Here is a 23422-nt window from a genome sequence, read left to right on the forward strand (position 1 = left end):
CAATACTTGTTTACTATGTGTCGATACTTTGATTTATTGATCTATTCTTTGTGTGTTATTCTCAACATGCCTTTTATGTGCTTATACTTGTTCGTTATTTCCTTTAACATACGCCTTTTCCAAGGCATTTTACTCGATTTTTTTTTCTTAAACTCGAAAACACTCATATTATACGAACGAGACGAGTTTACCAAAATAGGCGTGAAACCCACAATTTGGTAAACGACTCTCACCCCGCTTGATTCTATTTTTCGCACGAAATTCACCATTAAGTTAGGAGTGAAATCCACATCTTAACGGAAATTTCAAATTTAAATTCTAGTGGACACTCGTCAATGTGTCGAAATTAAATTTTGACTTGATGAGTGCCAACCACACTTAGGGTACGAAATCGTCAAGTTAGGGGTGAAACCCGCACCTTGTCGACTAGTTCCGCTCCTTGATTTTGAAAAATCCCCCCAGGTCTCGAATTTTCGATGGATTGGGAACATGTAGTAACTGGAAGGGTGAATACCATTAACCGAGATATCGGTGAGAGTATTCCACCTATTAGGCCAAAGCATGTTTCCCAAATTCAAAAGACTCTTCGACCTCTTTGGTTAGTCAACGTTCCGTTTTGGAACCATCCGAGTTTCCTTTTATCAAACTCACGCTTTATTATTTTCGATCTTTTGTCAATTTTGAACCATTTTGAGATTTCACTTTTGCGCATGCATCATGCTATTACTTTTCATACGATTATACATTATTTGCATGCATATTTTCACGTAATTTTATTTACACTTTTGTAACGAGTGAAGACATATCATCGAGATAGGAGTGATTTCCTTACCTTGACGATTAACTCCGCTTTATTTCTCACCTTACAACGACCTCACCAACGAGTTAGGGGTGATTCCCTTACCTAGGTGATCGTTACCAATGCTTTCTTCTAATAGGCTATATTATGTAAACACAATCATGTTTATACCTAAATCATTTATCATGTATTTCAAAATGCTTTATTTATTTAAACGTACCTCTTATTCTATAATTTATTTTCACATCACTCGCACACACAAAATTCTTAGCTTTTACCATAAACACTTATTCCCCGACATTCAAAATTTCACGAAATGCTACTCATCAACTTAATCGGTCCAACAAAACCATTGCTCACAAAACTTTGTATTCAACATAACTATTGAAACACTTATAAAATATTACAAATATTATTCAACATTTACTAAAACTTCTTTCAAAATCAATAAAACATTTTATTAAAAGACGTTTTTTCAGCAAACACTAAGTCCATATACCAAATTCCTTTTTCTAAAGGATCAACTTTTCACGAAAATCCGTAAACTTCAAAACTTTCTAATACAAAGTTACTTAAAACGGCGTAAACTTATTAATCTCTAGAACTTTTCAAAACCTCACTCGATACTTCAATTAACTTCAAAACACGTGGGCAAGGAAACTTCATAAGGACCGACAAATTTTCAAGTTATGTAATCTCTTTTAAAACCGTAGTAGCATTTCCATTCTTTTTACAAAGCACGTTTCACGTAACCAATATCTGTTTTATATTCCCTTACATTCACAAACTAGATTCTGCATTTCATGACAACTCAATCTATTTAACTTCATGTTTTACGCAAACAACTACATATGCATACCATTTTACACGTTTTAGTCAATATCTCACAACAATCTCATGCGTGTCACTCGTTCACTTTTTCTTTCATACTCAAAAATTTTGATCTTTTACGCACATAAACTCGTGTATTTCGATTTATACTATAAACAAAATCATTATTTTCTACATCCATGCTTATACATTTTACGCCTTCACTTATGTTCACACTTACACATTTATGTTATACTCACGATTCAAAATTCGTATGTTTTACGTTAATAAATACACTCACAATTATACACTTACGTTGTCCTTACATTCATGTCTATACTACATTCGTATTCATATTCATACTCATACGCTTTATGTTTCCATTTGCACTTACACAACTTTGTTACACTTATATTCATACACATATATTTTATTCATACTTAACCTTCATGTTTTACACCTATATACATATTCATATCTATGCTCATACATCTTATGTTCACACTGATACTTGTATTTATACTCATACGCCTTGTGTTTACGCTTATACTCATGTTGTACTCGCATTTATACTCATTTTTTTTCATACGTTTTATGATTATACTTATCCACATACTACTTACACGGTTTATGTTTATGCTCATACATACATGCATATTCATACTTAAACTCATGATTCATACATTCGTACCAGTACGCGAGCGTAATCCGAGTGGTTTGCTTACGTGGGTCCCATACATACTTAAGCATGGACTTGCTTACATACTACATTCTTACACGTACACATTCTTAAATTTTTTTTTTTTAATTTATGTATACCCTGATTCATACACGAGTAGTACAAGCTATGCGGATCATGCGACGATCAATATAATCGCGGGTGCACACGGGATTATAGTGATAGGTGTATGAGAACCATAGAGTGTACTATTGTGTATGGTAAAACACGGAACGTAACATGACACGAATAACGAAACAGAAGTAACATGGCCAAAACATGGTGGATACGCCGCTGGTACTTCCTATATATAAGTGTTTCCACCATGTTACCAAACTTTCGTAAAACGTGCCATGAGGAATTCAGTGTTTTGCAGACCTTTGGACCTAATCCAAACTTTAAACAACTCACAAACGCATTGCCAAGCACATCATATCCGATTATCCATGACGAGACTTCATTCTTAACACATGCACGATTTACTTAAGACTAATGCCTTAAATTATGTTAGTCAAACAACCTCTTTTTACAAATTTAACTTTTCGTTCCTCAGAACCTCATACTTTTCCACATGTACCCAAACTTTTAAGTCTCGATTTCAGACGATCATTCCTTAGCCAAATCCTTTATTAAGTCTTACTCTCGAATAAATTTCGGGACGAAATTTCCTAAAGGAGGGGAAGCTGTAACGCTCCGCTCTTTCTGTATTTCTATTTTTAGAAAATTTGTATTTGCCTCCTATTTATTTTAGAATTCACAATTGAAATCGGATCGAAAAAAAAAACGAATTAAAATGGCAACGATGCAATTTTACGCGACTTTTAACGCAACCGACAACGAGCACGCCTATATCGACTACCGACACCAACATTTCTTACTTCTATAATGTTATACGACACGCCACAAAGTGTTAAGTTTTGATAACGGGTCTCGTAGAAATTACGGGCCACTTAAACACGAGATTGGGCTTGTGGGCCTTGGGCTTAAGCCCACCTAAAACAAAATCTAACCTACATATAAATAGAAAAGAGAACCCTAAAATTTACCATTTGATATCAGCCGATACTTTATCCATTCTTTCCCTCTCAATCCCTTGTCTACAATCTCTAAACCCACATACATACAAGGAACACAGACATCTTCCCTGCCTTACCCTCCCTCTCGATCATATTCACACACAAACCCAGAACCAAATCACACTCGTCTCTCAACTATACATACACTTTCACAAGCCAAACACCCTCTTGGTCACCCTCCCCCTCGACATAAGGCCGACAACCAAAGTTGGTGGTGCACAGAGACTAGCGGTGGCGGTGGTGCTCGGCGATGTACGGACGGGGAGCGGAGGTGCGGCTATGGCGGTGGTGCTTGGCGGTGAACGACGGGCAAGGAGGTGATGGTTTTTGGTGTCGGGGTTTGGTTCTGTCACGGCTGGATTTCAGGCCATTCGAAGAAAAGCAAGCGACATGCCAGAGCACGTCGTCGGAACTGCGTCGGAGGTTCACGACGGGAGTCACGTCATCTCGTGTCGGTATACGTTCTGTCATATAAATCTTCTTTTTTTTCGTTTTGTATACTTACATTAGTAGAAATCATGGTTCATATAACTGGATTATATTTCCTTGATCATACTGTTTGATTGATGCTTTTTTTTTTAATTGAAGAAGTTAATAAAGAAGATGATTATGGTCTTTGTGTTCAAATAGAATAAAAAAAAAACATAACATCACATGGCAGAGTGTAAACGTAGGGATGGATGGACCTTTTGTATTTTTTTTTAAATTTTTTTTATTTATTTATTCTTTTTTTTATAAAAACTTAAGTTTAATTAATGGTTTAGAAACATTTCAAGCATGATTCCTTCAAATGGTTATGAGATTGTATCTATCCAGTATTTTGTTCGGTACGGATTGAACTGATTTCCTCTAAAAAAACGGATATATGAATGTGTTGGTTTTGAACAAAGACTCAACTAAGCATTTTCTTAACAGTTATTATTATTTTTTTATATATAGTATATTATGACAAAACACATTGTTATTTAATCAAAGTATATATGATTAAACGTAATAAAATCCATTATTTTTGTAACACCAAAGTATATTATTATTTTGTTATCTTACTAGCAATTTATTTTAACTCTTTTATTTTTCTTTATTTATTTTATTTTATAACATTAATATTAACGAGTTAAATTATAATAACATAAATACCTTATATGCAAATAATAAATATTAGGGTTATTTATGTTAACCTATAACAATTAACAAGTTCGTTATGTGTTATTTAAATATTTAGGATAACTGTTTCGTTCTCTTGGATTTCTCAATCTTTACTCGTGCGATAATTCAAGGGATTCCTATACGCAACAATGTGAGTATACTCGTATTTCCCCCTTTTTTACTTTTACAACTTTTGGGGGTGTAACATGTTTACTTATCAAAAACTTACACATGAACATTTTGCTTAAACACATGAACATTCCTATAACATGCTTGTATACGTGATGGCTTGATACTTTAAACTTGGGTGATTCTTATGTGTTGAACTTATCATTAACTTCGTACGAGCCTAACCGTGACATATGTAGCGCTATAGGATTGACGACCCGCCCGTAGACTTGAGGTTATGTCATGAGCATGTTGCGTCTCTTTTGGTTTGATATGTTAGACACATGCCATATTTAAATGTTTATCTTGAATCACATGCTTGCTATGAGGAATTGTTTAAAACTTATCTTTTGTTATGTACGTACCAAACTTGTATACTCGCCTTTGCTTTTGCATTGAATTGTATTTTAAACATGTTACAGGTTGATTGATGATGACGATGCTATGAAAAGAAGTAGCGTTGATGCCTAGATACACATATAGATGTTTAGGTTTAATATGTCGTATCAATTTTGCTTATGTTATCATGTATTTCTTTTGAAGTTGTTGTTACTTGAGTTTATGTAATGTTGACAATTGAAAGTTATGAAATGAAATGGGAATTATTTAATTATCGTCACAAATAGTGTTATGATGTCTCGAGCAATCTTCACACTTCGTCTCATCCCGATATTTCCGCCATTGGTTGGGGTGTGACAAGTAGATCCTAGTCTTTTCAGCTATAACACTGTACATGTGTTGGTCAAACTCTTTAACACGAACATTCATTTCATTTCCCATATATGCACAAACTCTTTTTGTATTTTTCTCATTTTCTCTCTCTAAAATTAAACATATATACAGATGTCTCTCTCTATCCCCCAAAATTTGTGCATAAATCTTATGCGCAAATTTACCTTATACAAATAATTATATAACAATACAAAAACCAAGGTGCCTATACAAACCATCACATCGTCTCATTGAAAGACACCTTTTTAACAACAGGCAGAAAATGTGTATAAAAGGCACCGTTTAAGAAACTCACGTATTGTATACATATTTGCAAAATGGTTTTGGCTGCATAAAACGACGCACCGTTTCTATATATAAAACTAACATGGATATTCAAACGTCGTCACTTTACATTTGACCTACAAACAACTGACAAAATATTCAAACCAACGCGTCTTTCGAACGTCGGCACTTTACATTTAAAATACTCAAACACACTTTCCTTTCAAACGTCGTCACTTTGCATTTGAAAACCAAATTCATGCACAATTCGAAAGAACCAAACTGTCAACACCATCCACCGATTCACCGTCGTTTGCCACCGTTTCACACCCTATATAGCTCCCACCATCACTCATCTTCAGGCACCATTTTCTTCATCCTTTCTCTGTCTACAACATCTACATTGCACCACCGTTTTTTGCCTCTCCCATGAATACCCACGAACGGGCGAATATCAATACAGGTTATCTTTTGTTTCCCTGTTTTTGTTAATGTTCAAAGATCTTTTCTTAAATTTCTTCATCGTCTTCAAGGGTATATGCAATTAATCAATTTGCTTTTGTGATAATTTATTCACAATCGTTAGAACCAACAGACTTCCGGCACTATCTACGGAGTTCGACCACTGCTGGAGACGGAGTGAGAGATGTTGTGTTGTGCCGGTGGTTTTATGGTGGTTTCCGGTTCTGACAGTGGTTCAGCGTTCATGTTACGGTGGCAGTGCGGTGATATGGTGGAGAAGATGAGGCATTTCAAGAGTTAGAGAAAGAAAGAAACGCCAGATGGAGGGTCGGCAGATTTCGACTATCCTAAAATGACCGACCACTGCGGCACATAGCGGCGGCATCCATGTGCTTTCCGGTTCCTTGGCAGACTACGTGTTTACTTTTCGGTTTAACGGGCTTAGATTTTAATGGCCGACTCCAACCAAGATTAGTTCACTATCAGATGGTTAGCAACGACATAAAAATAAATGGTATTTGATAAATTTTAAACCGGTATTTTGTTTTGGGTAAGTCACGTAATATTTATAACTTTATTGAAAACAAATATGTATCTACGTCGCAACGTGCAAAAAATTTACAAGGTATTTATAGATAATTTTGTATCCACTCGAATCATTATGCCTCTTGCAAAAAGTCATCACACTTCAATTTATTTTAATCATGTAACCGCCATGCAAACCATCGCGTCCGTTCATTCAGCAACTTGGTTTAATACCAAGCATCATAAAAAATAAGGTATATGTAAGTTTACATTAAAAAACACGTCAGTTCATAAATGAAAAATCATTTTATTTACGTATTAAACTTATGAATTTTTTCATCTAATATAGTGATGGTAGAATATTGATAAACAACAACCCGCCGCAACGCACGGGTGACCAAAATTAAATTGCAAGATTAAATGAGTTAGAAACAAAATTAAAGGGGTTAGTGGTTAGTACCATGAATGATTTTGGTAATAATAGAAATTATAATAATAATTAATTGCAAGAATAAATAAATGAGTTGACCAAAATTAAATTGTAAGATTAAATGAGTTAGAAACAAAATTAAAGGGGTTAGTGGTTAGTAGCATGGATAAAATGTTAGTGATTATTAGCATGGTAAAAGAAGTTAGCATGGCTAGTAATGTTAGACATATAATAAAGAGTTAGACAATATTAAGTTAGGTATTTTAATAATTGATCATGGTTAGTAATGTAAGATGGAAATGACATAATTAAAGATTAAAAAAACATGTAAAAGAAAACCCAAGATTGGTCCTTATTTTGGTGATGTACCATATTTGTTTACCATGGCAAACATTTAGTGACATTCCATAAGGATTTCTCCAATATGTGGAAGTATGAAAACACAAAGAAAAACAAGAAGAAGAGAATAAGGTGAAAGGAGATGGAACTCACTTTCAAGAGGGAAGAATTCTTTGAGAAATGGCAAAGAAAAGTGGTGGAATGAGTGTGGTATTTATAGGTGAGAGATTAGGGCTTAAAGTGGTGAAAGAAATATGGAAAGTTGAAAATTGGCCCACTAATATATATATATTTTTTTTTTATTTTTAGGCCTAATGTCATGGGCTTGTTTGTTTTATACATTTCTTTTTTGTTATTTGTATAAATTTGAGTTGCCAACATAATTTATAAACGTAGTATGACACAATAGTTGATTGATTGGGTCTCGAATATTGAATTTACACAGCATAAGTCGGTTTTCGAATGAATTAAATGTGTCTTGATGATTATATGAATAACACATATGTTTGATGGAACAATTATTGAGAGAGAAAAAAATAAATAAAATGAATTCCATTATGATCATAAGTCTTAGATTACAATTACAATGGTTAAATACGAAAACACAGAAACGAATAATACAATAATTGCGGAATGTTGCCAAAACAATGTAATTTAGATTGTTGTGTACACGTTTAATTGATCGATTAGTGGATTTTACTCACTAATCGATCCAAATTGGTTGAATATTGTCTATTCTTCATTTGTGTGAAGAACAAGATCAAAATCTTGATCCTACAAAATGGCAATTTACTCAACTAGAAACCATCAAACAATAACAAACACAGTCACCAACCACAAACCTCTAAAAAACTTAAATTACAACCATATATATATAAGATTCAACAGTGTGTAAGATCCTAAACCATAAAACTGTAACACAACCTATATTAAATATTCAAAACCACTAGTAGATGCAAAATGTATATAGTCGGTAGATAGTGTGTCGGTTAGAAATCGGTAATAAGTTTGTGTTGTTTTAAGCTTTGTAGGGGTTATTTATGTTAAAGGTGGGAAGAAGAAGGACTTGCAAAGGGATGAGTTTATTTAGGGATCTAAATGAACTCATAAGTTTGTTAGAATGCTAGGGTATAAATAGGCCTTTCAAGTTAGTTTACCATCTCTTCTTCTACAACCTTTTTAGAGCTATCATCTTTAACTGTGTGTTTTTGAGAGTGTGTCCTTCATAGATCCAGAATTTGTATCACGTTTAATCGTGAATGGATCAGTGTTTATTGATTGTTTGTGTCTTGATTAATTACATCTCATTGTGGATTTTGTACACAGTTGATATGTATGTGTTCACACAGTAGTAGGTGTAGATTTGAGATCTAAAAACGATCCTACACTAACATATATAAAAACATCAAAAGTGGAGTGGTTACTGGTGCAACAGAGGCGGGTTAGGGTTCGGGGTATTGTGAGGTGAGAGTGGTGACACGGTGTAGGATGGACGTTGACGGTGAGAGGTGAGGTGATTACTAGTGTTGCGAGAGTGATATAGAGGGGTTAAGGGTTTAGATGGAGATGATGGAGATGGTGGTGGCAAATGATGGTCATAAATATGTGTGAATCAATGATGGGAAAGGGCCGATGATGGTGGAGATGGGAAATGGTCGAGATGTGGTGATGGTGGTGGGGTAGGTGGTGGCGGTGTTGGTGCTGATAGGTAGTGATTGTAACATCCCACATTGGTTGTGAAGGGGAACAAAGGCTTCCTTATAAGGGGCTTGATACCTTCACCATCATGACGCATTTTAAATCCGTGAGGCGATGGTGGTTTGTCCCATCTATAGCGGACAATATCATGGTGCGGTTACGCTGAGCTGTTACAGATGGTATCAGAGCTAGGGACCAGACTGATGTGCCAGTGAGGACGCTGGGCCCCATAAGGAGGGTGGATTGTAACATCCCACATTAGTTGTGAAGCTGAACAAAAGCTTCGTTATAAGAGGCTTGATACCTTCACCATCATGACGCTTTTTAAATCTGTGAGGCGATTGTGACAATATCATGGTGCGGTTACACTGCATTGTTACAGTGATGGTAATGGGGTAGGTGATGGCAGTGGTGACAAGTGGTGGTGATAGCAGGTGATGGTGGTGGTGGTGATAGCAGGTGATGGTGGTAGATTGTTGGTGGTGGTAGGTGGTGGCAGAGAGGTAGAGGTAAAAAGATGGGAAGAATGTGATGGTGTATATATATGTATATATATATATAGATAGAGAGAGAGAAATAAGGTGTATCGTACAATATGGCTTTACGTACGAAGCGTATACAATATCAAAAACGCATGTTATGTTAAAAAAATGAAATCGCATGTTAAGAAAAAATGAAAATCGCATGATCAAAACAAAATGAAAATCGCATGTTTATAAAAAAACCAAACTTCGCATGTTAGTAAAAAACGAAATTCGCATGATGTTAAAAAATACCAAAATCGCATGTTATAAACTAATTTTCGCATGTTGATACTGAATCTCGTATGCTTCGTACGTTAAGCCATATTGTACAATAATCGGCCTCTCTCTCTCTATACACACACACACACACTAGTAGGATACCCGCGCTATGCGGCGGCGACAATTTACAACCTGGTACTCTTTTTTGTTAGTTTATCAATTCTCTCGTGATAGTGATATATTTTATAAGACGCTTGTTAGATTGGCGTACAAAAATACGAACAACTTTATGTAAAAATGATAAGAAAAAAGTCTATAGTTAATACCAAAGCGCATTGTATAGAAAAGGTAATAAAACATCTAATCGAACCTAAATGAAATTCTAAAACAAAATAAGTGAGATTTTGAAACAAAAGTCAGTCAGTATAACTTGGAATCGTTTTTTAAACCAAAAGATAAAACCCAAGTGACACACATAATTAACCAAATTAAATTACCTAAGGTAGCATTTGGTATGAAGAAATAGAAGACGGGATGGAATGGATCATTCTGATGGAATGAAAAGAAACATGTTTGGTTATCATGTTATATGGAATGGAGCATTCCACAAGGAATGTAAACCTTATAAAATTAGGGGTGAGCAAAAGGAAAAACCCGACCCTACCAGACCATTACCCGACCCGACCCGAGAACCGATCAAACATAAAATACAGAACCAACTCACTACCCTAAATATAGGGTCGGTTCCGGTCCATAGGTCCAAGTCGGGTTTCACCATGAAAAGAACCGAGAACCGACCCGACCCGACCCGACCCGATTTTATATGAAAAATTGGAACCGATCTAAATACCTAGGTACTTGGGTTCGGGTTGGGTTGGGTATAATTTCGGTTCGGGTTCTCGGTTATTTTCGGTCCGGAGCTAAACTTGCTCACCCCTATTACAAATATAAAAATTTTCATTCCATTCCTTTGTAATGTGGTGCTTGAAGGAATAAATATATTATTATATATATATATATATAAATAATAATATAAATATTGTTGACGAAATACGATGAATAGTAACTTTATTACCCTTATTCTTAAAGATAAATGTCAGTGCACCACTCAAAAGACAATAATGCCCCTCAACAGAGAAGTCGTAATCTTTACAAAAGTGTGTGGCCAGGGATTTCTTCTAGATCTTTCATCATTCTACTCTCACTATCTCCATCTTGCTTGTTCTCGCCATCTTGCAACCATTGCTGCTGTTAGGTTAGTATCAACTTACTTTTCTTCTCTTTCGTCTTCTATATTCATGCTTTGCAAAGACCAGTTTAGTGTACTCCTGCATCCACAAAAATGGAAGATATCATCAATTAATCATTAGATATCATCAATTAATCATTATACAAGCCTTGAACCCTAATTTTTCTTAACAAAAATTGTTATTATTCAGCCAAAACTGCTTGGTTCCCCTTTGTTTTATGCTCAATAAACTTTTCTTATGCTTTACTCAGTCTTCTAGGTTTTCTATTGAAGCTGGGTGTTAGGTTTATGCTTCATTGCACTTTAGGTTTTTGATTTCATGCTCCATGGTTTTAAATTTTGTTTCTTGGTTATGGGTTCCTTAGTTCACGCCAAGTGTTTGTTTAAATGTCTCAAAGATTATGAAGAAAAAAATACACCCATATCCTTCATATAGGCGTCACACCTTTATTTAGGCGTTACCCTTTGACTCGGGCGTTTGTGCGTTACATAAGTTTAGCCGCATTTTCATGAATGATACTGGCTCAATTTTCTTAAGCAAATTGAAGCTGGGTATTAGGTTTTTGAATTTAATCTTTTGTATTTGAATGTTGTATATCTATACAAGTTATGATATTCAATGGCATTCTTAAGCAAATTGAAGTTGGGTATTATTGTCTTTAGAGTGGTGCACCGACATTTATCTTTAAGAATAAGGTTTTTGATTTCATCTTTTGTATTTGAATGTCAGATGTATATCTATACAAGTTATGATATTCAATGGCATTCTTTGTTAATTTGTTTCTGTGTTAAAACTGTATATATTTGCTTTTTATTTGATAGAAATAATAAGATATCAATTCTCGCTTATGTTATACAAAAGTTTCTCCGATGGGTATGTTGCGTAGCTAAGTTATATACAAAAGTTTGTCAAGTGGTTATGTTGGCGAGTTATATTAGTAACAGTCAGCCTATGAGTCGAATAACTCGACCCAAAAGTTATATTACTAACAGTCAAACTGTTGATCTTATTTTTAAAGTCCCCAAATTAAGTGTGGCTAGATAATGTTTATTCTGTACATGGTTTTTGTTAAACTCTTTTCCACAGCCCAAATAGACAAACCTAGAGGAATGTACACGACTAATACATAAGGTACATGTAAGTATTTCATAGCTATCACAATTTGTTAATTCAATGGCATTCTTTGTTAATTTGTTTCTGTGTTAAAACTGTTATATTTGCTTTTTATTGGATTATGAGAAATAATAAGATATCAATTCTCGCTTATATTTCTTTATAATATGGTATTGGTTAATGTTTTCAAAAGTGTTGTATAACAGTTTGGTTCAAGATGCTAATAATTACTTGATTATACAAATGATCGCTTTCGTTTCTTCAAAGCCGCATGTCAAGTTACAACTTTAGGCTATGTGAACTTAATTTCATAAGAAGTTTTGTAGTGAAGACGGAGCTTTGTGTAAAAGAAAAAAAAAAGAACAACTTCGTTTATACATGTTCATATTCCTTCAAAAGAATAACGCTAGCGTGACAATTGTGAACCATTATATATTCGGTAGTTCTTACCACCCCTGTTTTAGTTGAGCATCATAGTTTTTTTCCACTTTTGGGATATATTTGAATTGAGTCGTTACTTGAGATAATCTTTATCCATTCCTTTGTAAAAAGAGCCTTTTGTTTTGAAGAACAGCATGAGACCTACATGAAAATGCTTATATCACACATATTTTATGTGAGTTAAAAACCATAGTTTCATAAAAAAAAATGGCTTCAGGAAAGAGGGGGATGTTTAGTTAGATTTGGGCTGATGTTGTTGGGCTTAGATTACTGGACCTTATGTTTAAACATTTTTTTGACCCACAAATAATAATTTATAGGTTAATTTTGTTGTTTTAGTTAGATTACTTGATGAAAATAATAACGTGTCATTTTCATATATGGATGTAACTTTTAAAGTTTCTGATAATGTTAATTTAACTTAAAAATACTTTTATAAACTTCTAATAAGAAAGATAATCAAGGTTTATTTGAATCTAATAAAGTGTAAGGGTGGGTAGAACATGGCAAAATACCCCTTACTAGCAGTAGCACACCGTCGCTGGTCCTGCGGGTAAAAGATTTCTGTTCGCATTACTAATATATTATTTTTCCTATTTGTTATGCAGTTTGGAGGTTGGCTTTACAAGGTCTCAAGTTGTTGCTACTATTTCTGCTTCTAACTTCATCCAGATTTAGTACTTCAACAATGGATTTTGTACGTTATATATCCTATGCTTTTAAATAAGTGAAATTTAGAATCCTATATTCATATATGATGGACAACTTTTTAACCTTTTCCTTTTTAGGTGGCTGGGATCGTTTAAAGATTGTCTAAAGTTCATTACTTTACTTTTAAGGTAGGTATTAAGGAAGTTATGTTTTATGCCTTATTGAAGTGTGGTTTACTAACATTTTTTCTTAACTTTTCGTCTGGATCTGCATACGTGTTAGTGACTAATACTATTATCGTGTTTATTATTATCATAATTTTAGTCGTATTCTAAAATGTCATGCATACTAGGGTCTCTTCTTAGGTTGATACTTTTTATTCTGGTTATGCATATATGCTAGAGGTTAATACTATTGTCGTGTTACTGTTATGATACATTTAGTTGTATTTTAAGATGTCATCATCACGTAAGCTTACTAGGTTCTGTTCGTTAATTGATGCTCCCTCTTCTTCTGGTCGTTCCTTATATTTGGACAATGGAGACTGTACTAATGTTTGTGAGCATTGTGGTGCTTTTTTTGGTTTGATGAACGTATAGTTGCTACATCTACCACCCGTCATCTTTGATATAACCAATGTTGAAAAACTTGACGTGTGAAGTTTCCGCCTCCTAATCATCCTTTGTCGGTTTTCGTTGATCTGTTTGGTCGAGCAGATTTTCTAGCAAACATATGTGCTTATAACTCTATGTTCGCAATGACTTCTTTCGGTGGCAAAGTAGATGATTCTATTAATACTGGGTCTGCGCCATACGTGTTTAAGGTTGAGGGCCAGGTTTATCATTCGTTGGGTTCATTAGATAATGAACCACCAAGATTTCTGCAGATGTATATCTATGATACTGATAACGAAATTGTGAACAGGCTTAGATTCTTTGATGGCAATACACGTTCACGGTTAAGTGTTGATGTTGTCTCTACAATTCTTTCATCTAACTTGCCTTCATTTACAATTCGTTTGTACAATTCATATAATTCTTTGTCTTATGATAGACCTGGCGCTGATTGCATTGGTGCAATTGTCACTGACCAAGACCCCAATTCTGATGGATATGACATTGTTATTCGGCATAAGGCTACTGGTCCTCAACGAATAAGCAATCTTCATCCGTTATACATGGCTTTGCAATATCCTTTGTTGTTTATTTATGGTGAAAGTGGCTGGTCCTGTGACTTACGACTTTCTGGTGTTTCTGGAAAAGAGGACAAAAATATGTCTATGACTATGTTCTATAGTTATCAACTTCATGATCGTCTTAACGTCTACACATTGCTGCTGCGAGGAGGTCATCTATTCCAGCAATATCTGGTTGACGCCTACGTGTGTATAGAGCAGAATAGGCTAGAATATTACAGACGTAATCAAAGTTCTCTAAGAAGTGACGTGTTGAAAGGCATACATGATGCTATTCGTCGTGGTGATACACTGAGGGACGTGATATAGGAAAACGTACTATTCTACCTTCATCATTTATGGGGGGTCCACGATACATGTACAAGCATTATCAGGATGCGTTAGCGATTTGTAGAGTACATGGAAACCCTCAATACTTCATCACTTTTACATGCAGCGTTAACTGGCCTGAAATTCGTAGATATTTGACTAAGTATCCAGTACTTAAAGCGCAAGACCGTCCCAATATCATAGCTCGCGTTTTCCATATGAAAGTTGTCTCATTTGTCAACTTTCTTCGTAATAACAGGCCATTTGGGAAAGTTACTGCGGATTTATACACGATTGAATTTCAGAAGAGGGGTCTACCACACTGTCATTTGTTGTTATGGATAGACGAAACTAATAAGATAACCGACGCTACTCATGTTGATAGGTATATTTCAGCAGAAATTCCAGATCCTGTTAATGGACCTGGATCTGCATAGGATTGTTACCGACTTCATGATACATGGACCATGTGGTACTGTTAGACCCAACGCGCCATGTATGTCATTCGGTATGTGCTCTAAGAACTTTCCAAAGGCTTATCAACAAAGTAGTGTGATTGACGAGAACGGATATGCACATTATAAAAGATGGTTGACTGGGAATACTGTCCTCAAAGGTGGCGTTGCTCTTGATAACAGCTACGTTGACCCATACAACCGCACCCTACTGTTACACTTCCAAGCACACATAAATGTAGAGTACTGCGGGTGGAGCATGTTGATAAAGTACCTCTTTAAGTACATATCAAAGGGTTCTGGTCGTATTCGTTTTAACATTAGAAAAGGTCCTTCTTCTTCTGGTGATACCGAAGGTGACACTACGTTTGAAATCGACGAGATTAAGAACTATGTTGATGGAAGATTCATATGTCCACATGAGTTAGCTTGGAGAATTCTTGATTTCCACATTCATCAAAAGAATCCTGCAGTACAGGTTTTAGCTGTTCACTTGCAAGAAATGCAAGGTGTAACTTTCAGGGACAATGAGCAATTAGAAAACATTGTTAGAAACCCGTTATCAAGGCGTACTACATTAACAGAATGGCTTTACAACAATTGCGTTGATGAGAGTGGACGACATCTGAATTATGTAGACCTTTTATCAGAGTATAGATGGGATGCCTCAAGTAAGACGTGGATACGTAGAATAACAAACATAACACCAGCGATTGGGAGACTTATCTACGTACACCCAGCATGTGGTGAAACTTTCTACCTGCGTCTATTGCTGTCACACCAGATAGGTTGTCGATACTTCGAGGACATTCGTACAGTTTATGGAGAGGTATGCTCAACATACCGTACTGCATGCGAAAGGCTTGGATTACTAGGTGATGACAAGGAATGGTCATATACCTTCATTGAGGCTGCTGCTTGGGCTACAGCTTCTGAGTTACGACACCTATTCATACATATGCTTTTATACTGTGAGGTGTCAAACCCTAAACAATTGTGGGATATGCATTGGCATAGAATGGCTGATGACGTTGTGCATAGACATCATCTCTTAAACGATGATGATAAGATGCAACATGTTTTGTATGAGCTTGAATTATTATTGCGCACTGGATCGTCTTCCTCATTGTCGGAGTTAGGGTTGCCAATGCCAAATCCAACAGTTGTTGCATTTGTGACAAATAGACTACTCATGGAAGAAAGAAATTACGACAGGCAATAACTTGCAATCGAACATATGTCATCACGGTCTGCTCTCAATCCACAACAAAAGAGCATATACGATTATGTTTTGTCTACATTAGAACGAAAGGAGCAAGTAATGGCCTTTGTTTATGGCTATGGTGGAACAGGCAAGACATTCTTATGGACTACTATCATCTCGGCCTTACGCTCTGAAGGTAATATTGTGTTAGCAGTGGCTGCATCTGGTATTGCGTCTTTGTTACTTCCCGCTGGAAGAACGGCTCATTCGCGACTTAAGATACCGCTCAATCTAACAGATCAGTCAACCTGTTACATAAAGAAAAACACTCATCTAGCTCAACTGCTAACAGAAACAACACTCATAATATGGGATGAAGCACCTATGAATGATCACAGATGCTTTGAGTCACTTGACAGAACACTTAGAGACTTGCTGAATAGACCTCATCAACCTTTCGGAGGTCAGTCCATATTACTTGGGGGTGACTTCCGACAAACTTTATCAGTAATACCAAAGGCTTCAAAAAATGTAATTTTATCATCTTCTCTTCCAAGATCATATCTAAGGAGACATTTTAAAGTGTACAAATTGACAGAAAATATGCGCTTGCAAAGTACGAAAATATGCGTTCTCATCATGGTTGCTTGCTGTAGGTGACCGGAAATTAGGAACTCCAGACGTTGACGATCCCCAAAACACTAGAAACATCGAGATCCCGTTAGACTATGTCATACCTTATAGTGATAATGCACTTCAAGAGCTTATTCAGTTTATCTATGATGACGCCACTTTGCAGAATCCGACAGACAACTGAAATTCTTCACAACAAAGCAATTATTTGTCCTAAAAATGAAGCTGCACAAGAGATTAATAACATGGTTCTTGCATGCAGCCCTGGGAATAGCAAGACATATCTCAGCACTGACACAATGATACCCAACTTAGGAAGCCATGGTGATATTGAAATGCTTTACCCGACAGAGTATTTGAACTTGCTGAATTTTAGTGAACTGCCGCCACATCAGTTAGAGCTGAAAGTAAATATACCAGTTATGCTAATACGTAACATCAATCAAACAGCTGGTTTGTGCAATGGCACAAGATTAATAATTACACAATTGCTTCCAAGGGTGATTGAGGCACAGATAATGACTGGTACTGCAATTGGCCACCGTGTGTACATACCACGTATATCTCTGACACACACAGACAACGAACTACCTTTCACTTTCAAGAGAAAGCAATTTTCGATTAAACTATGCTACGCCATGACAATTAACAAAAGCCAAGGCCAATCACTTAACAAGATCGGGGTATACCTTCCCGAGCCAGTGTTCGGCCATGGTCAATTATATGTGGCATTATCAAGGGCAACATCCCCAGACTCTTTAAAAATACTAACTACCCCAATGAAGGATATGCCATCCAATGTTACGAAGAACATAGTCTACTCTCATTTTCTACATCAGATAGACATTAACCAATCTTAAGGTTGGTTCAGTCATTTGAGACATTTGTCTCTCTTCATAGCCATTCTAATAAGGACCCTTTCAGGTACAAGTTATGTGGTCCTACATAGCTCTTCTGTCCGTACAATAACTCTTACGTTTTATATTATACTCTTATACAATTAGCAACCAAAAAAACTACCTACTATCAACTTTACGTTAACAAAGACAAACGGTTACCACACCACTATTAATGTACCGCTTTAAATCTTTACCATATTCCCACCAATTCAATCATTAGCACCAAAAAAACCACCAACCCAACCATTGCGTCAAAAAAAACCCACCCCATTTAGCACCGCTTCACATATTTAATCCTACCGTTTCAGTTAATCGATAACCATCACAACTCCAACACCCTCTCAATTGATTGCATTTATTCCATCCAAGTATTAAATGTTTTTATCTTTTACGTTGGTCCAATGAATGGATGGTGACACCTTATCCAAAAATTTTCACATTAATATTAAATATTGTTACTACTATCTTTACTCGACTTAAATCAAGATATAATTGCCAATGAGCTAGTGGTGGAGTGGTAAGGGAGAGACCTTGTGTTCCAAGTGACCCAAGTTCAATTCCTGCCCCTAGCATTTAGTTTCTGCGGCACCTGGTGATGATGGGAGACTAGGCGAGTAGGCGGTGATCGCTAGTTCGATCCTTGAACTGAGCGGGTTTTACCTCACCGCACTGTCGTGCCTTCGGGCGAGTGTTCACGGGCTTCGGCACTAGGTGAGGGTTTTCCCCGGTTCGGAAGGCGAGTGTATCCCGATGTGGTGAATTTCGCCAGTAGCCCATTTGGAGGATTCGTTGGCCATTCAAAAAAAAAAATCAAGATATAATTAGTAGGATATATTCATTTATTAATCACATCACTAATAATATAAATAATAATATACCCCACTTTCTACTCACCATTTTTCCCTATACAATATGCATGTCATCATTTTATGTAATAAAATAATAGCATATAACATATAATAATAATACATATAACATATTAATACGTAACATATGACTATATATTTATATTTATTATAATATAATAATATTAATATATGTTACTATTTATAATAATAAAACCGTTTCGTTTCCTCCCAAACCCTATTTACATTCATTTTCCCAAAAAATCCAACACCAACTTCTACCAATTCAATCTTCTTCATCCAGAGATCATCATAAAAAAACCCAATGCCATTAACGCTGTGTTCCAGAGATCTACTTAACAGGGGGAGGGGAGGGGAGGGGAGGGAAAATGGTGTTCCAGAGATCCACTTAACAGGGGGAGGGGAGGGAAAATAGGGTTTTTTTTGCCTGAAAATAGTCTTTCCAATTTGGAAAGACATGGAGGGGAGGGGAGGGGAGGGGAGGGAAGGGGAGGGATTTTTAACTCGGGAACACACCGTAAAGGTACGTTTCCCCTAACTGTGTTCTCGATATAACCAATATATGTTCGTCATATCCTCCGTTCTTTAATTCCACTTCCATCACTTAATTTGATCATCACTCGATCAACTTGAATTACATTTAGATTAAATTTTTATTTCATATTCTTGCTATATGAATGGTGATTATTTCGTGCTCACGATATGGATTCTATTATATTGCATCATGTTTATCATCCCCCCCCCCCCCCCCCCCTTAATTATTGATTCACACTCCTCTAATATTGATTTACACTTAGGGTAAATTTGTTCATATCTCTATACGCGTCAAAATTAGGGTAAAATGCGCATCTAATCCTCATATGTTTATGATTATGTGTCTCTGAATGTTATTTTATTATTTTCAAATTGTTTCATTCACTCTACTTTCATACTAATTTAAAAAAAATCTTTACTTACATATATGAATCAAAATTAGAGTAAACTTCGCATCTAATCCCCATATTGTTCTGATTATGTGTTTGTAAACGTTATTGTATTTCCCAGATTGTTTCATTCTCTCAGCCCTCATTATTAGGGTAATGTAAAGTCTGTATTTACATTTTTTGTAACTATGTGGTTTAGCTTAATTTTTGTAAACACAACTTTTTTAAGATGTTTTCTTGCTTATTGTTCATGCAACCATAGAAACAATTAAGAAATATAGAAAACAAGGTAAAATCATATTTAGGGCATGTTTGGCTAAGCTTTTTGAAACAACTTATTGATTTATTGGCTTTTTGAAAAGTTATAAGCTCTAAAATGATGTTTGGCAATGATGGTGTATGTGAGGGGAAAAAGCCAATAAGTCAATAAGTCACTCCATACTGACTTTTTCAAAAAAGCCAATAAATTAATAAGTTGTTTCAAAAAGCTTAACCAAACATGCCCTTACACCTATTTGTTTTATGGTTTGAACTCAGTGAACGGATTTCAACGTATATTCCATTATGTCATTGTTTTATGGTCATCGGGTGTATATTCCTCGCATTATTCTAACCTACAAAAATAATAATCTGCCTTTCATTTTCAAAAGAAAACAATCTCCAATTAAGTTATGTTATGCCATGACAATTAACAATGTCAAGGCCACTAGAGCCACCTCTCCCGATGCATTAAAAGTACTCATCAAACCACAAGAAAACGACCCTATTTAACGTAACAAAAATATTTTTTCTTAACTTCTTAAATCAAATACTCCAAATAAAGGTATGTTCAAAATCAATAAGTAATGTGCATATATTTAAATATATAACTTTATAATTGCATTTTAAGAACATAACAAATAATTTTATCATTTCATTGCTTTGCATGGAACTTTTATAATGATATTCAAAGAGATATGTGATTAAACGAAGTGTTACGCAATCTACTCCATCTAAGAGTTAAGGAGTTGGGTAACATATAAATGTGAGAGTGTTATCTTATCTTTTAGTATAATCATGTAAGCTTTATGTATTAACAATAATAAGTTGCTATTATTTTCACACATTAAAGTTTTCTTCTCACTGGGCAGATGAAATATCCGAACACAATCAAGCACTTTTTTATACCTCATTCATTACTATTGTTCATATGTATGATAAAGGATCCTTCATCAATACTTCAACTTTATATAAGAATTGTTTATATATGAGTGTGGCCGATAATACTTAAGATGATTATTAATGTTTGTTTAAATAATTGTGCCAAATTTTGTTTACATTAATTAGCACCAATAACTTAAGCTAGAAAATTGTTTTGTTTATACAAAATATATTTGAATTTGATGATAAAAACTTTGCTAATCAACTCCCGCCGCAACGCACGGGTTGCGTCAACTAGTTAATTTACATTTACCAAAGAGACGAAAAGTATCATGCTTTTAGTTTACCATCCATTATAGGTAGAATTATTAATGAGAAATCACAAGTGTGACATAAAAGTAAATACAACAGAATGATATATGACATATCTTTTGTCTTCACAGTTTTGTAGTAGTAACTCATCTACAAATCTCACAAGCTTTTATTAACGTCTACTACTGTCTAAAATCCAATATAATAAATGCTATAACTTTCCCTTTTTGGCATTGCATTAGTTACTTATTTTCTTTTTTCTACCCGTAAATTAGCATCCAAGACGCAGTTACTATGCCTCCAAAAAGAGTGTCTCATGTCAGGCCAGAAGACCCACCAGAACCCCTTGAAGTTAGAGTTCTAAAAAGGTGGATCCCCTACTTTAAAAACAAGGAGAAAATGATCGACCTATGTTACCTATTAGTTGATATACATGTAAGTTACTAAACATCAAACTAAGGTTCCTTCTATAATGTCAATTAACTTACGTTTTTACTAACCAAAAATTAACATCATCTATTATAGGGAGACGCAATTGAAGCAGTGGCAGATGTTACCAAAGTAGAATACTTTGACTCACTTATCAATGTACAACATTGTTACACGGTTGACAAGTATGTCTCATCTCCACAACGCCAATACATGCCATCGGCACCACACGTCGCTTCACTGAAAATTAGGAAAAAGGCTACTTTTACACCTTTACTTGACAAAGACATACCCACTTACTATTATAACTTTGCAACCTATGATGATCTTGCGCCAAGAATGAAGCCACCAAAGCTACTTACAGGTAAAAATATAAAAAAAGATATAATTAATAAATAAATCAATGTTACTTACTAACAAGATTATTATGAATAACCAGACTACATAGGGCGTGTCGAGGAGGTATCACCCATCATGTTTAGAAGTGGAAAAAAGCTACGAAAGATCATCATTCAAGATGAAAGGTAAAGTATCAACTTAAATCTGAACGTAATATTACAACTTTACCAATAAATAGACATTTGTTGTAGGTGCAATGAAATCGAATTGAAGTAACACTCTGGGATGAGAAGGCATACATGATTGAAACAGAGGACATCATTGGCAAAGTATTTGCAATAACTGCTACCATGGTAACTTATTTCAAAAAACTACAACTTGAGTCCACAACATCAACTACAATTGTTATCAATCCACCGATCCTAGATCTTCAGACATACATGAACAAGTATACAATGAAAGATTGAGCTATGTTGATAAGACATTCAATTCTTAAGACTAAATTATTATTTATAAATAAGAAACTAACAATTTTTCCATTTATATGTTGTTATAGATTTCAAGAATTAGTGCCACTTACAGAACAATGTGCATCATTATACCACATCACCATTGCTGAACTATTGCTGAACTGAAGAAGAAAATTTACAACAAGACTGCGATAAACTACTTTTTTCCTCATGTACTTTATTTATGAATTATGTCCTTTAAGTTTATATAGAATGAGGAAATACTTTTATGTTGAACTGATTGTTTTACTCCAACCTTGCTTTTAATACCTCTAAATCATAATGCAGCAACAAGGACACTACACATGCACTGCAAGAATAACAGAAATCGATGAGTTACGCACCTGGTTTTATGTGAAATGTCCCAAATGTGGCAAGACAGCATTTCCGGAAAAAGACCGATACGTAACGTTTGCTTGGACGATGATATAGAAGAAGAAGAACCGATTTTCAAGTAAGTCTCACACATAACACGTAGTATGTCATACAAATGAAAAGGCTAATACTCGCATGTTGTCCTACGTCTACAGGTATTACCTCAACGCAAATAAAACAGATAACACAGACTCCACAGAGGCAGTCTTCCACAATGAAGCCCTTAATGATATTGTCAAGCTAAGTTGTCGTGACATGGTAATGAATTTGGGAAACAGAAACCCAAAGGTGTTGCCAGACAAAATAACTTCAACAAAGGGGGAACCAAAGCTACTACACATCACGGTGAAAAATGATAATAGCATTGATGCGCGTGAAGTGTAGTATTATTTTTTATGAGTATTTAAGCCCTTTTTACACTTTTAGCCAAGTTTTAAATTTATAAAACACGATATTCACTAACACTAAA

The 23422-nt window shown here is 35.2% G+C and overlaps 1 long non-coding RNA gene across 2 annotated transcripts; it reads left to right on the top strand.

Moving 5' to 3' along the window:
* The first annotated feature begins 11076 nt into the window (after positions 1-11076).
* On the top strand, positions 11077-23398 carry LOC110874461. 2 transcript variants are annotated; one of them, XR_004866944.1, is made up of 10 exons: positions 11077-11165; positions 13323-13411; positions 13503-13553; positions 21577-21736; positions 21827-22094; positions 22170-22254; positions 22321-22517; positions 22626-22751; positions 22867-23032; positions 23109-23398. It is a non-coding gene; the product is annotated as an uncharacterized LOC110874461 (long non-coding RNA). The 2 variants fall into 2 exon arrangements; XR_004866945.1 differs by having other exon boundaries at positions 22321-22422.
* Positions 23399-23422: the final 24 nt, after the last annotated feature.

Source organism: Helianthus annuus, chromosome 9 (genome assembly GCF_002127325.2).
Source record: "Helianthus annuus cultivar XRQ/B chromosome 9, HanXRQr2.0-SUNRISE, whole genome shotgun sequence".
In the NCBI taxonomy this organism is placed as follows: Eukaryota; Viridiplantae; Streptophyta; class Magnoliopsida; order Asterales; family Asteraceae; genus Helianthus; species Helianthus annuus.